The following is a 14,547-nucleotide window of genomic DNA, read 5'->3' on the forward strand; positions in this document are numbered from 1 at the left end:
AGTTATACTACTAACAACATAGTAACATGCTGAAGGCATTTAAAGTGGTAACAATGATTCTATTTTGTCTTCCATAGACAGCAGATGGAGGGATATCTTGTCTTATGAAGACTGACTCCATTGGGTATCCCCAAGGTCTTTATAGAAAGGGGATTGTTACAGAGATTCCTTTAGTCCTAAAGTGAGGAAGAGTAGATGTTTCCCTGACACTTTCCTCAGGGATACATACCAATTTATTTCCCGAGGTTTGTATATAAATACAATGTGTCCAAGATGCACTGAGAAACTCACTATAAAGGACATTCACCTACAGATGAAAGATGTGAGGAAGACATTTTCCAAGTGGATTGGATCTCTACTGTTTGTCTTGTGCTATCTGAAGAAAGCAATACCTTCCCTCCTCCTTTTGATACATGGCATGGAGTTTGACAGGAGATGGGAAATGATAGCCAAATTTTATTGAGCCTTCCACCTTTCCACTGGTAAAATTCTAATTTAAAAAGTAGATTTAGGATAGACTAAATCAAGAGATAGAATGAAAAAAGACCCTTGGAATAACTTAATGAGAAAAGTATTTTTAAATTGAATTAGCACTGTTTGAAAAATGAGGCAAACTTGATTCTGTCAAATGTAGGGCTCTCAAGAGGTGAAATTTTGTACACACAGCACAGATGTGTTCTGACAGATATTCAGCAAAAAGGGAAGATCATGCAGTGGAAAAACTGACATGAGTTGGTCACATAAATCTTTGGAACAATCATACATGAGTCATGGCAAATTCTTACAAAGAATGCATTTTAATAAAAAATGTATGATTTATCCAAGGTGTCTCAATTTTTAAAATTGTACCGATTAGCAAGAAAGAGAGAGAGAGGTGATGAGAATTCAGTTTTTCTTAAACCAAAAGTGAAGGGGGGAAATGAGTCAGTCTCAGTTGACGTCTTCTCAGTGGAATCTGGAAATACAAATTCGCCATTTTTTTCACTTTAGGGTCTCTCAAAATCGTAAGTTCTTGGGAGCCTAACACTGATTTTCTATACAGATATCCTTGTTTCTAAGAAAGATAAGTCATAAGAGAGAGAAGAGTTGGCTTGTTGTGCTTGTTTAAATGTGGGTGGCTTGCTCCAAGAAGTCATCAGGGCCCATGTTCATTCTGTCTTTTTGCTCTATTATCCTCACCATGTGGCTTCCATCTTGTACTGTGCTCATCCTTCAAGCCAGCACAGTGGAGAGCACATCCACTATTCCTTTTGATTTTTAATTTTTTTTCTTTTTTTTTTTCCTTTTTGCTGTGCTGTGTGCAGCTGGGCCCAGTTGTGAAAGCACCAATTTCTAGCTTCTGAACCACCAGGGAAATTCCATATATCTTCTTTTTTAATGCAATGTTTTAGAAATTGTACACACCGATTTAGCTCGGCTCCCATTGGCAGTACTTAGTCACGTGACCATATTAGTTGCAAGGAAAGCTGGGGAATGTAGTCTTTACCTGGATGGCTATAAACAACTATAAAAAAATAAACGGAAAAAAAGGTAATTTGAGGGAGTTTTACATATTAACCATGACTAAGTTGCTTTATGCCTACATGTTGACTTTACAACCTAAACAGAAATATAAGAAGTTACTCCATTTTATGGATTTCCCTTTTGGTTCAGTGGTAAAGAAACTGCCTGCAGTGCTGGAGCTGCAGGAGTTGTGGGTTCGATTTCTGGGTCAGGAAGATCCCCTGGGGGCGGGCACGGCAGTCTACTCCAGTATTCTTATCTGGAGAATCCCATGGACAGAAGATCCTGGAGGGCTACAGTCCACAGTGTCACAAAAGAGTCAGACACATCTGAAGTGACTGAGCATGCATACATGCCCATGCTTGGGAGGTAGCTGGCTTTCTCATTACCTGGCATCTGTCGGTGACCCTGTAGAAGTCTTTTATCTAGGCCTGGTCTTCTATGCCAACAAAAATGCATAGAACTTCGTGATTCCAGGAGTGTGATTAGCTGCCATTTTCTGTGACTCACTCTACCCTCCTGAAGCCCCATCTCATCCCATTAGGGCTTTGCCATCTTGGGAAATTACAAAGCCTTCAGTGCAGATCCCAGACAAGCGTCTGGTGACACACCTGCATTTTCTCTGAGATTTCTGCATCCAGATCTCTACTCTAGAGGGAAAAGGTGGGGATGTTGCAGGCTAAGGCAATTTGTGAAGTGAATTTTTAAAAATCAGAGATAACTTCTTTTGTACCCCTTAAATCACATTGTGTTAAGAGGTTGCTAAATCCACCCATGGGAATGGCAGACTGATAGATAAATTGAAATGTATTAGTGAACAGGGAGAATCTATATTCTAATGTTAAAAAGTTTATGGTATGACTCTCCCCTCATTTTTTCCTTTATGTGTGTTTTTTTACCTTAAAATGTTTTGGCAATAATTATAAAATTTACAAAGGAGAAGTGAAGAATTATGAAAACCTACTGCAACAACTTGCAACTGAATTTCATGAATTTACAGATTATGTAGAGGATGTGCTAAGTCACTTTAATCATATCCGACTCTTTGCAACCCTGTGGACTATAGCCCACCAGGCTCCTCTATGGGATTCTCCAGGCAAGAAAACAGGAGTGGGTTGCCATGCTCACCTCCAAGGGATCTTCACAACCCAGGGATCAAACTTGAGTCTCCTGCATTGCAGATGGATTCTTTATCACTGTGCCACCAGGGAAGCCTATTATGTAGAAGATACTAGGCTTATTTGCAGAAGACATGTTAGAAGTTTGGAGAAATGAAAGTTCAGGGCTGCTGACATGAATATATTTCTTTTGGAAAAAATTCACCATAACAACTTCAGTGGCAATAACCAATTTATCCTTCATTTCTGGGTTTTAACGCAGATCTGATTGCAACGAAGTACATTGTCCAAAGTTTCTAAAATTGGTCAGCTTAACAAACTGAAGTAATTGCAATCAGATGTAGCATAGGATAAGGTCAGCAAGTTATCTGAATGAGGGGAAAAATCTGTGTAGGATTTTAAAAGGCAATCCCAATGTGCTTTAGTTTATTCCTCTACTTCACACCGCCCCCCCTCCTTCCCTCTTTCTAAACCCAAGCATTTCTCCACAAAAGCCCATTATTTGGGTCTAAATCACAAAACAGTTTATTAAATTGACAGACGATTAAAAGAACAATGAAAATCTGCTCTGGAAACATAAGGACACAACAGGAAATACAGAATTTCATCTAGGAGCAGGAAGTGATAAAATGACAAAGAAAATTCAAAGATTTGAAAATGACCTTTGAAACTCTAGAAAAAAAGCTCACAGATCTTCCATCAATATGTTCATGCACAAAAATGAAAATTCTACAAAATGCTTTAGGAAGCAGATGTTATCCAAGCATACTGTAATTATCAGCTCCAAGCCATCTTGCCTTTTTTTCTTTTCATTTACTAGATAACATGAAAATGTTAGATGCATTGATCTTGGTGTTGAATTTGCAAGTCCCTTTGCAAGATTACAAAAGTGATAACATTTAGTAGATTTGAAAGCAAATATGATACTCTTTTGCATTTGCAGTGTTACTATGAAAAGAGGGTCAATGAGTGGGCAATGCACAGACAAGGAGCAATATTTCAGAGAGATGGCATAGACAACCAGAGAGTCCTTAGAGAGGAAGAAGTTGGGTAAGTAAGTAAGTAACTAATGGTTGCTCAGTCATTTCTGACTCTTGCAACCCCATGAATTGCAGCCCGCCAGGCTCCTCTGTCCATGGATTCCCCAGGCAAGAATACTGGAGTCAGCTACCATTACCTTCTCCAGGGGATATTCTTGACACAGTTCGAACGTGGGTCTCCCGCATTGCAAGCAGACTCTACCACTGAACTACCAGGGTGTATATAGAAATTGGGTGGTCTGGTCCAGATTCTGTCCCTGATCTCTGTGAACTTGGAGAAGAGCATTTCCTAGTCAAGGAAACTTCTTTTTGACTATTTTATCCATAAACTATGTAGAAAGGGCTTCATAAATGATTTTCCAACATGCTCCAGAGAGCCCTGGGGGATCAGAGGAGCTTCTTAGGGATCACAGAAGTCTAAAGGCCAAGGTGAGAAGGCAAACAGGAGTCCTGGTATTCCCCACCTGATTCAGTCTTAACATCTCTTACAGACTTGTGTTACTTCTTCATGTTTCTAGTTATAGTACTTTTGAACAAATAATTCTATGGTAAAAATAAAAATTGAAAAACTTAGAATGAAAGTGTCTCTATCCCGGGAACCCGTTTTCTACCCTGTTGTTCAGTTGCTAAGTTGGGTCAGACTCTTTGTGACTCCATGGACTACAGCCAGGCTTCCCTATCCTCCACTATCTCCTTGAATTTGCTCAGACTCACATCCATTGAATCGGTGATGTCATCCAGCCATCTCATCCTCTATCGCCTCCTTCTCCTCCTGCCATTAAATTTCCCAGCATCAGGGTCTTTTCCAGAGAGTTGGCTCTTTGCATCAGTTGGCCAAAGTATTGGAGCTTCAGCTTCAACATCAGTCCTTCTAGTGAATATTCAGGGTTGATTTCCTTTAGGATTGACTGGTTTGATTGCCTTGCTGTCCAAGGTACCCTCAAGAGTCTGTAAAAGTCTTTCAAAAACTTTACTAAGCTCTTTGAGGACAGGAATTACAAAATCATAGATTTATGTTCTTTTACAACTTCAAGAAGACTGAGATTTTTTTCACCCATGAGAAAATTAAATCCTGGAAAGGTTTAGATTTATTGATATCATATAACACGTCTTATTAATGATTGAATGTCTCATGTCACCTAGTATAGTTCTTGCATGTTGTAGATGTACAATATACACTTTTAAAAGTGACTCTTTGATTTTGCACATTAAAGCTGAAAAGACGGGAAATCTCTATTCTCTAAGCAATTATATATCTTCCTGTATATGCGTGTCACTTCTATTTTACTATTTTCCTGAATGAGTATATTTTCTGAAATCCATATCTCTTGTGTTTCTTCACTGTCCTCTTCTGACTCATTGAGAATTTATCCAAAGACTGAAGAGTTTTTGGAAAAAAAACCCAAAACAAAACATTAAACGGCCCTGGCTTGTGCTTCTACTTTATTATTGTTGTTCAGTCATTCAGTCATGTCCGTCTCTTTGTGACCTCATGGACTGCAGCAAGCCAGGCTTCTCTGTCTTCACCAACTCCAGGAAGCTTGCTCAAACTCATGTCCATTGAGTTGGTGATGCCATCCAACCATCTTGTGCTCTGTTGTCTCCTTCTCCTCCTGCCCTCAATCTTTCTCAGCATCAGAATATTTTCTGATGAGTTGGCTCTTCACATCAGGTGGTCAAAGTATTGGAGCTTCAGCTTCAGCATCAGTCCTTCCAATGAATGTTCAGGATTGATATTCTTTAGGATTGGTTTGATCTTCTTGCAGTCCAAGGGACTCTCAAGAGTTCTTCTCCAACATCACAAAAGCATCAATTCTTTGTTGCTCAGCCTTCTTTATGGTCCAGTTCTCGCATCCATACATGACTACTGGAAAAATCATAGCTTTGACTATATGGACCTTTGTTGGTAAAGTAATGTCTCTGCTTTTTAATATGCTGTCTAGGTTGGTTATAGCCTTTCTTCCAAGGAGCGAACATCTTTTAATTTCATGGTGCAGTCACCATCTACAGTGGTTTTGGAGCCCAAGAAAATAAAGTCTGTCACTGTTTCCACTGTTTCCCCATTTATTTACCATGAAGTGATGGGACTGGATGCCATGATCTTAGTTTTTTGAGTGTTGTGTTTTAAGCAAGCTTTTTCACTCTCCTCTTTCACCTTCATCAAGAGGCTCTTTAATTCCTCTTTGCTTTCTGCCATTAGGGTGGTGTCATCTGCATATCTTAGATTATTGATATTTCTTCTGGGAATCTTGATTCCAGCTTGTGCTTCATCTAGCCTGGCATTTCTCATGATGTACTTCACATATAAATTAAATAAGCAGGGTGACAATATACAGCCTTGACATACTCTTTTCTCAATTTTGAATCAGTCCATTTCCATGTCTCCTTGTTTCTTCTTGACTTGCATACAGGTTTTGCAGGAGGCAGGTAGGGTGGTCTAGCATTCCCATCTCTTGAAGAATTTTCCAGTTTGGTGTGATCCACACAGTCAAAGGGTTTAGCATAGTCAATGAAGCAGAAGTAGATGTTTCTCTGGAACTCTCTTGCTTTTACTATGATCCAAAGGATGTTGGTAGTTTGTACTTCTATAAATTCTCAATATTTAACCTAAGTGGTTTCCTAGTTCATGAAAGCCCTAGATGTGTGTTCACATGTCAACTCACTGCCACAGATTTTCTATGATCTAGAAAATGAAATCTGTTTTAGTTTGCATGGTCCTGCAAATTGAGATATTCTTTCCATCTGTAACTTTTTGTTATAGTCTAATTCACAAGGTAGTGATGTGAAGGCCAGGGAAATTCTGCTGTTTTCACTTCCTGGTTGAAGTCCATCCTAAAAATAAATACCTCTCATGGAGCTATTAAGAAAAAAAAAAAGTCAAATATATGGAAATTAAGGTAAAAGAAGGCTGTCATTCAGAGAAGTATCTAACTAAAAATTACCCAGTCCTCTAGAGGCATATATCTTTGTTTGACTAGCTATTTATTTTGATTAGGACCTACCCAGGCACACTGCTTTTGCTTCCCAGAGTGAATTCTAAGTGGCCTTAAAACCTTTCCTTAGTTGAATCTTTCCCCACCTACGTTTTCTTTTTTCCTTCTTTTTTTTGTTTGTTTGTTTCCAAATATTGGCTATGTGAGTTGGTCAGTGATGCTTGTCTATATCAGGGTTAGGACTATATCTTCTACTGCGGGATCAAGGATTAACAGTTATCAGATCAACTGGTTGTGACTGTATAAACAGTAGGGTGACTTGTATATACAACTTCTTGTTTGGGTATTGTGTCTTTCTACATCCAGGCCTGGAGTCCAAAGGTTATTGGACCATTAAGCTCAGATCAGCTCAGTTCAGTTCAGTCCCTCAGTCATGTCCAACTCTTTGCGACCCCATGAATCGCTAGACTCAACTAAATAGTCCACATATCTTTCTGTATGTAGGAATATAGCTTGTGTACAGCCAATAAATCATTCCCTATTGGAGATAGTAATAACTGGAAATCTTTGGAATGATTTATTTTTTTCTTAATTAGCTCAGCATCACTGTATGAGTTTCATGAGTAAAGTTTTTAAATAAGGAAGCTTTCTGTAGGCTAATTTTGTACAAAAAATGTTAATATAAATATGTTTAATTGATTATACACTTTATAAGATGTGCTGAGATGCTCTAGAAACATGTCAGCCTGTATTATGTTCTTATCCTTAATGGAAACATGAATCTATTCCTTTAAAAAGAACAGGTATCTTACTGACTTCAATGGAGAATTTTACTCTTTTCCTTTATGATATTGTTGATAATTAGAATGTGGCACTCATAGTAAAGAAACTTTCTGCCAGTGCAGGACACCCAGAAGACACGGGCTTGTTCCCTGGGTCAGAAAGATCCGCTGGAGGAGGGCATAGCAACCTACTCCAATATTTTTGCCTGGAGAATCCCAAGGACAGAGGAGACTGGCAATTTATAGTCCATAGGGTCACAAAGAGTGGGACATGACTGAAGCTACTTCACACACACGCACAATGAATTAGCAGCCATTCACTCTTAACATCAGCAACTTGCTTCTACTTTCCTCTCAGGCTTACCAGAAGTTGTGAATTTGATTGTTAACAAAGGACAACCTGAGGATTTCTTGGAAAAGACTAATCCAGATATACTTAAAGTTATGGACAAACTCGGAGAAGGCAATAGCAACCCACTCCAGTACTCTTGCCTGGCAAATCCCATGGACGGAGGAGCCTGGTAGGCTGCTGTCCTTGGGGTCGCCAAGAGTTGGGCATGATTGAGTGACTTCACTTTCACTATTCACTTTCATGCATTGGAGAAGAAAATGGCAACCCACTCCAGTGCTCTTGCCTGGAGAATTCCAGGGACGGGGGAGCCTGGTGGGCTGCCGTCTCTGGGGTCGCACGGAGTCAGACACGACTGAAGTAACTTAGCAGCAGCAGCATGGACAAATTGTATTTCCCCAAATTCATATGTTGAAATCCTCTCCTCCAGTACTTCAAAATGTAACTGTACTTGGAGATAGGTTCTTCACAGAGATAATTAAGGTTAACTGAGGCCACATAGGGGGCTTCCCACCTGGCGCTAGTGGTAAAGAACCTGCTTGTCAATGCTAGAGACATACGAGATGTGGTTTTGATCCCTGGGTTGGGAAGATCCCCTGGAGAAGGGCATGGCAACCCACTCCAGTATTCTTGCTTGGAGAATTCCGTGGACAGAGGAGCCTGGAGGGATAAGTCCATAGGGTCGTAAAGAGTCAGACACAACTGAAGTGACTTAGCATGCATACATACATAAGGCCATGTAAAGTAAAACCACTCAGTCATCTCTGACTCTTTTCGACCCCATAGGCTGTAGCCTACAGAGCTTCTCAGTCCATGGAATTTTCCAGGCAAGAGTACTGGAGTGGGTTGCTATTTCCTTTGGCGGGCCCTAATTCAGTATGACTGGTGTCCTTCTAAGAAGACAAGGTTAAGACACAGACACATAGACGAAAGACCATTTAAAGACAAAGGGAGACGTGGCCATCTATTAGCCAAGGAGAGTGGCCTCAGAAGGAAACCAGTCCCACTGATACATATATCTTGAATGTCAAACCTCCAGAACCATACAGAAATAAATTTCTAGTATTTAAGCCACACACTCTGTGGTACTTTGTTCTGGTATCCTAGCAAACCAATGTATTTAATGTGGTATTTTAAAAGTGTAGACTTTCAAATTGCCTTCAGTTGACAACTCTGTATTTGGGGAGTAAGTGAGGATTTCTATTAATTCTTTCTCAATCCAGAATGAGATGATTTCACGAAAGCAACTGCTGATCCAAGGTCCAGTGAAAAAAAATGAACTAGGATTGATGAAGAAAGATGCAGAATTTGACTGTTTAGGTTGAAATACTATTGATACTGTCGTTAATAGTCTGTATTTTACTGGGTTTTCCAGAAAGCCTTTTCTCCTTTCTTCATTTCTCTGAATGACTCAACTTAATAGAAAATACTTCTGCAGTTTGAAATAAACTGTTCTCTAAATGTTACCTATTTCTTTCTGATCTCCCAGAATATAGAATTAGATATTTTTACTATGTCTTTCTTTTTTATGGTAATATAATTGTTTGCATAGGTTCAATAAGAATCAGATATCAATAACAATCAATAAGGTCAGTTTTCATCCCAATACCAGAGAAAGGCATTGCCAAAGAATGCTCAAACTACCACACAATTGCACTCATCTCACATGCCAGCAAAATAATGCTCAAAATTCTCCAAGCCAGTCTTCAGTGTATGTGAACCATGAACTTCCAGATGTTCAAGCTGGGCTTAGAAAGGGCAGAGGAATCAGAGATCAAATTGCCAACATCCATTGGGTCATTGAAAAAGCAAGAGAGTTCCAGAAAAAAATCTACTTCTGCTTTATTGACAATGCCAAAGTCTTTGACTGGGTGGATGACAACAAACTGTGGAAAATTCTTCAAGATATGGGAATACCAGACCATCTGACCTGCCTCCTGAGAAATCTGTATGAATGTCAAGAAGCAACAGTTAGAACTGTACATGGAACAACAGACTGGTTCCAAATCAGGAAAGTAGTTTGTCAAGGCTGTATATTGTCACCCTGTTTATTTAACTTATATGCAGAGTACATCATGCGAAATGCTGGGCTGGAGGAAGCACAAGCTGAAATAAAAATTGCCGGGAGAAATATCAATAACCTCAGATATGCAGATGACACTACCCTTATGGAAGAAAACGAAGAACTAAAGAGCCTCTTGATGAAACTGAAAGAGGAAAGTGAAAAAGTTGGCTTAAAACTCAAACTTGACGCTCCAAGCATGTCTTTGATTACACAACCAATTCATCTAATTATACCCTAGTAAAAAAAGGCCAGATCCTTATTCAGTTCAGTAGCTCTGTCGTGTCCGGCACTTTGCAACCCCATGGACTGCAGCACACCAGGCTTCCCTGTCCATCACCAACTCCCGGAGGTTACTCAAACTCATGTCCATTGAGTCAGTGATGCCATCCAGCCATCTCATCCTCTGTCAGCCCCTTCTTCTCCTGCCTTCAGTCTTTCCCAGCATCAGGGCCATTTCCAATGAGTCAGTTCTTTGCCTCAGGTGGCCAAAGTATTGGAGTGTCGCTTCAGCATCAGTCCTTCCAATGAATATTCAGGACTTATTTCCTTCAGGATCGACTGGTTGGATTCTTTGCAGCCCAAGGGACTCTCAAGCGTCTTCTCCAACACCACAGTTCAAAAGCATCAATTCCTCAGCACTCAGCTTTCTTTATATTCCAACTCTCACATACATACATGACTACAGGAAATAATATAGCCTTGACTAGATGGACCTTTGTTGGCAAAGTAATGTCTTTGCTTTTTAATATAATGTCTGGGTTGGTCATATCTTTTCTTCGAAGGAGCAAGCGTCTTTTAATTTCATGGTTGCAGTCACCATCTGCAGTGATTTTGGAGCCCCCAAAAATAAAGTCTCTCACTTTTTCCATTGTTTCCCCATTTATTTGCCATGAAGTGATGGGACTGGATGCCATGATATTAGTTTTCTGAATGTTGAGTTTTAAATATCATATTTCTCCACCCCAATTAATATTTAAGCATGTAGGAATATGGAACTTTGACTGCTGTAGACTACTGAATAGAGCAGACTCTGTAAAGTTACATGTCAGTTTCTGGCTTTTGTCCAGCCTCAGTTCAGTCCAGTTCAGTTGCTCAGTCATGTCCGACTCTTTGTGACCCCATGAATCACAGCATGCCAGGCCTCCCTGTCCATCACCAACTCTCGGAGTTTACTCAAACTCATGTCCATCTAGTCAGTGATGCCATCCAGCCATCTCATCCTCTGTCATCCCCTTCTCCTCCTGCCCCCAATCCCTCCCAGCATCAGGGTCTTTTCCAATGAGTCAACTCTTCGCATCAAGTGGCCAAAGTATTGGAGTTTCAGTTTCAGCATCAGTCCTTCCAATGAACACCCAGGACTGATCTCCTTTAGGATGGACTGGTTGGATCTGCTTGCAGTCCAAGGGACTCTCAAGAGTCTTCTCCAACACCACAGTTCAAAAGCATCAATTCTTTGGCACTCAGTTTTCTTTATAGTCCAACTCTCACATCCATACATGACCACTGGAAAAACCATAGCCTTGACTAGACGGACCTTTGTTGGCAAAGTAATGTCTCTGCTTTTTAATATGCTATCTAGGTTGGTCATAACTTTCTTTCCAAGGAGTAAGGATCTTTTAATTTCATGGCTGCAATCACCATCTGCAGTGATTTTGGAGTCCAAAAAAATAAAGTCTGACACTGTTTTCACTGTCTCCCCATCTATTTCCCATGAAGTGATGGGACCAGATGCCATGATTTTAGTTTTCTGAATGTTGAGCTTTAAGCCAACTCTTTCACTCTCCTCTTTCACTTTCATCAAGAGACTTTTTAGTTCCTCTTCACTTTCTGCCATAAGGGTGGTGTCAACTACATATATGAGGTTATTGATATTTCTCCTGGCAATCTTGATTTGTCCAGCCTAGATGTATGTAAATAATTTATGTCTGGTCGAAAAGGTAACCTCAAAGGTTATGAGTCTACTGTCTAGAGATCATTTTCCAGTTTTGTCTGTAACTTAGCAAACTCATTTTGGCTTATCTTTGCTGAGTAAGATACCAACTTCTGTTCCTCAGATGCTCTTGGAATAAGTTTTACCACTCCGCAAGTTCTCTCGTGAATTAAGTAAATTAACCTCTGATAGATGTTCCCTATCAGTATCAAGTTTTTGTCATTTGAAAATTACACTTGGACATGGCACAAATATTGATGTCATACTGTTCCATCTATAAAATTATGAAGTGTTCACCTTGATCATAGTAACCTATATGCTATGGACTGTGTCCCCTTCAAATTCATATGTTGAAGTCCTAACTCCTTATTTCCTCAGAATGTGAATGTTTTTAGAGATAGTGCCATTGCAGACGTGGTTAGTTAAAATAACTTTATTAGGGTGGAACCTAACCCAGCATGACTAGTATCTTTATGATAAGTGGATCTTGGGCCACAGGTGCACACACAGAAAGAGAACCCCGTGTGAAAATGAAGGCAGAGACCAGGGAGATGTTTCTATAAGCCCTGGAAAGCAAAACACCAGAAGCAAGGTGACAGGCACAGAACAGACTCTCTCAGGGACCTCGGAAGGAACTAACCCAGCAAACACTTCATCTTGGACTTCTAGTTTGCAGAATTGTGAGAAAATGAATTTCATTTTTTCACCCATCTAACTGGTGGCCGTTCCTCTGGCAGCCCCAGAACACTAGTACACCATGGCTGTCACCAATGAACTACTTTACTTCTGATATTGTGTGGGTAAGACAAAGGAAAATGCTTGACTCTATAAGTGATATAAGCTTTGAAAATGCTCTTAGCACTGAAAGTCTTACAATTGATGTGGTGAGAAACAATATGGTCTTGAAAAATTAACAAAATTTTAGAGAGGTTGGGGTGAGGAGTTTTTCACGAATTGTTTAAAGGTATTGATCCAACAGCTGGATCAGATCAAAAAGAGAAAATTACCTAACACAGAGGAAGTGATACATATGGTGGAAGTATTGATGAAAACACAGCTTGTTAGAGCACTGATGTGAACATGCTTATCTGCAAGTGAGGGGAATGGGTTGAATCTTTCATACCCAGGGCAAGAACAAATCCATAGCCATAAGGGAAGTAAGGAAGGACAAAAAGAAGGTAAGAGAAGGTGAAAAAGCATGAGCAAAAGGGGGAAGAGAAAGAGGAAACTAACACATACTGATTACTTATTTGCTAGAAATTGTTCCATATTTTTAAAAAAACATTTTCTCTCATTGAATCCTCAAGGCAGCCAGGTTAAATCTTAGTAGTTAATATATTGGACTTCCCGGATGGCTCAGTGGCAAAGAGTCCACCTGATAATGTGGAAGACGCAGGTTTGATCCCTGGGTTAGGAAGATCATCTAGAGTAGGAAATGGCAACCCACTCCTGTCTTCTTGCCTGGGAAATACAATAGACAGAGGAGCCTGGCAGGGCCACAGACCATGGAGTCACAAAGAGTTGGACATGATTTAGCAACTAAAAATCAACAACAATAATTGAAGTTCAGAGAGGTCAAGTATAGTGGCCCTGGCAATTCAAGTTTTAGCGAATGAGTGACAGAATAGAGTTTAGAACCTAGGCTTTTCTGTCTTCAAAATACATGCTCATTTTAATGCCTTCCAGTTTCTCTCATAATATTATAATAATATGCCATAAATATAACACAAATGGCTTAACATTAGCTTTAGATATGGTAGTTATTGTTGCTGTTCATTAGTTTATAACTTCCTAGCACATGGGAGGAAGTAACTCCTTTCTTTCTGGCTCTTTTGGTTGGGCAGGTCACAGATTGGTTCTAGCTAGTGGTTCTGGTTTGTTTAGTTCAGTTCAGTCACTCAGTCTTGTTCGACTCTTTGCAACCCCATGGACTGCAACATGCCAGGGTTCCCTGTCCATCACCAACTCTCGGAGTCCGCTCAAACTCATGCCCATTGAGTTGGTGATGCCATCCAACCATGTCATCCTCTGTTGTCCCCTTCTCCTCCTGCCTTCAATCTTTCCCAGCAGCAAGGCCTTTTCCAATGAGTCAATTCTTCACATCAGGTGGCCAAAGTATTGGAGCTTCAGCTTCAGTCTTTCCAATGAATAATCAGGACTGATTTCCTTCAGGATTGACTGGTTGGATCTCCTTGCTATCCAAGGGACTCTTAAGAGTCTTCTCCAACACCACAGTTCAAAAGCATCAATTCTTCTGCACTCAGTTTTCTTTATAGTTCAACTCTCACTTCCATACATCACTACTGGGAAAACCATAGCCTTGACTATGATTTGTTTAGATTTGTTTGCATAGCTTTGTATGATTTGTTGGCAAAATAATGTCTCTGCTTTTTAAAATGCTATCTAGGTTGTTCATATCTTTTCTTTGAAGGAGCAAACATCTTTTAATTTCATAACTGCAGTCACCATCAGAAGTGATTTTTTGAGCCCCCCAACATAAAAAGTCTCTCATTGTTTCTATTGTTTCCCCATCTATTTGCCATGAAGTGATGGGACCAGATGCCATGATCTTAATTTTCTGAATGTTGGGCTTTAAGCCAACTTTTTCACCCTCCTCTTTCACTTTCATCAAGAGGCTGTTTAGTTCTTCTTCACTTTTTGCCATAAGGGTCAGGTTATCTGAATATCTGAGGTTATTGATATTTCTCCTGGCAATCTTGATTCCAGCTCATGTTTCATCCAGCCCAGCATTTCACATGGTGCACATAAGTTAAATAAACAGGGTGACAATATACAGCCTTGACATACTCCTTTCCCGATTTGGAAC

The sequence above is a fragment of the Muntiacus reevesi genome, chromosome 3, assembly GCF_963930625.1.
Source record: "Muntiacus reevesi chromosome 3, mMunRee1.1, whole genome shotgun sequence".
In the NCBI taxonomy this organism is placed as follows: domain Eukaryota; kingdom Metazoa; phylum Chordata; class Mammalia; order Artiodactyla; family Cervidae; genus Muntiacus; species Muntiacus reevesi.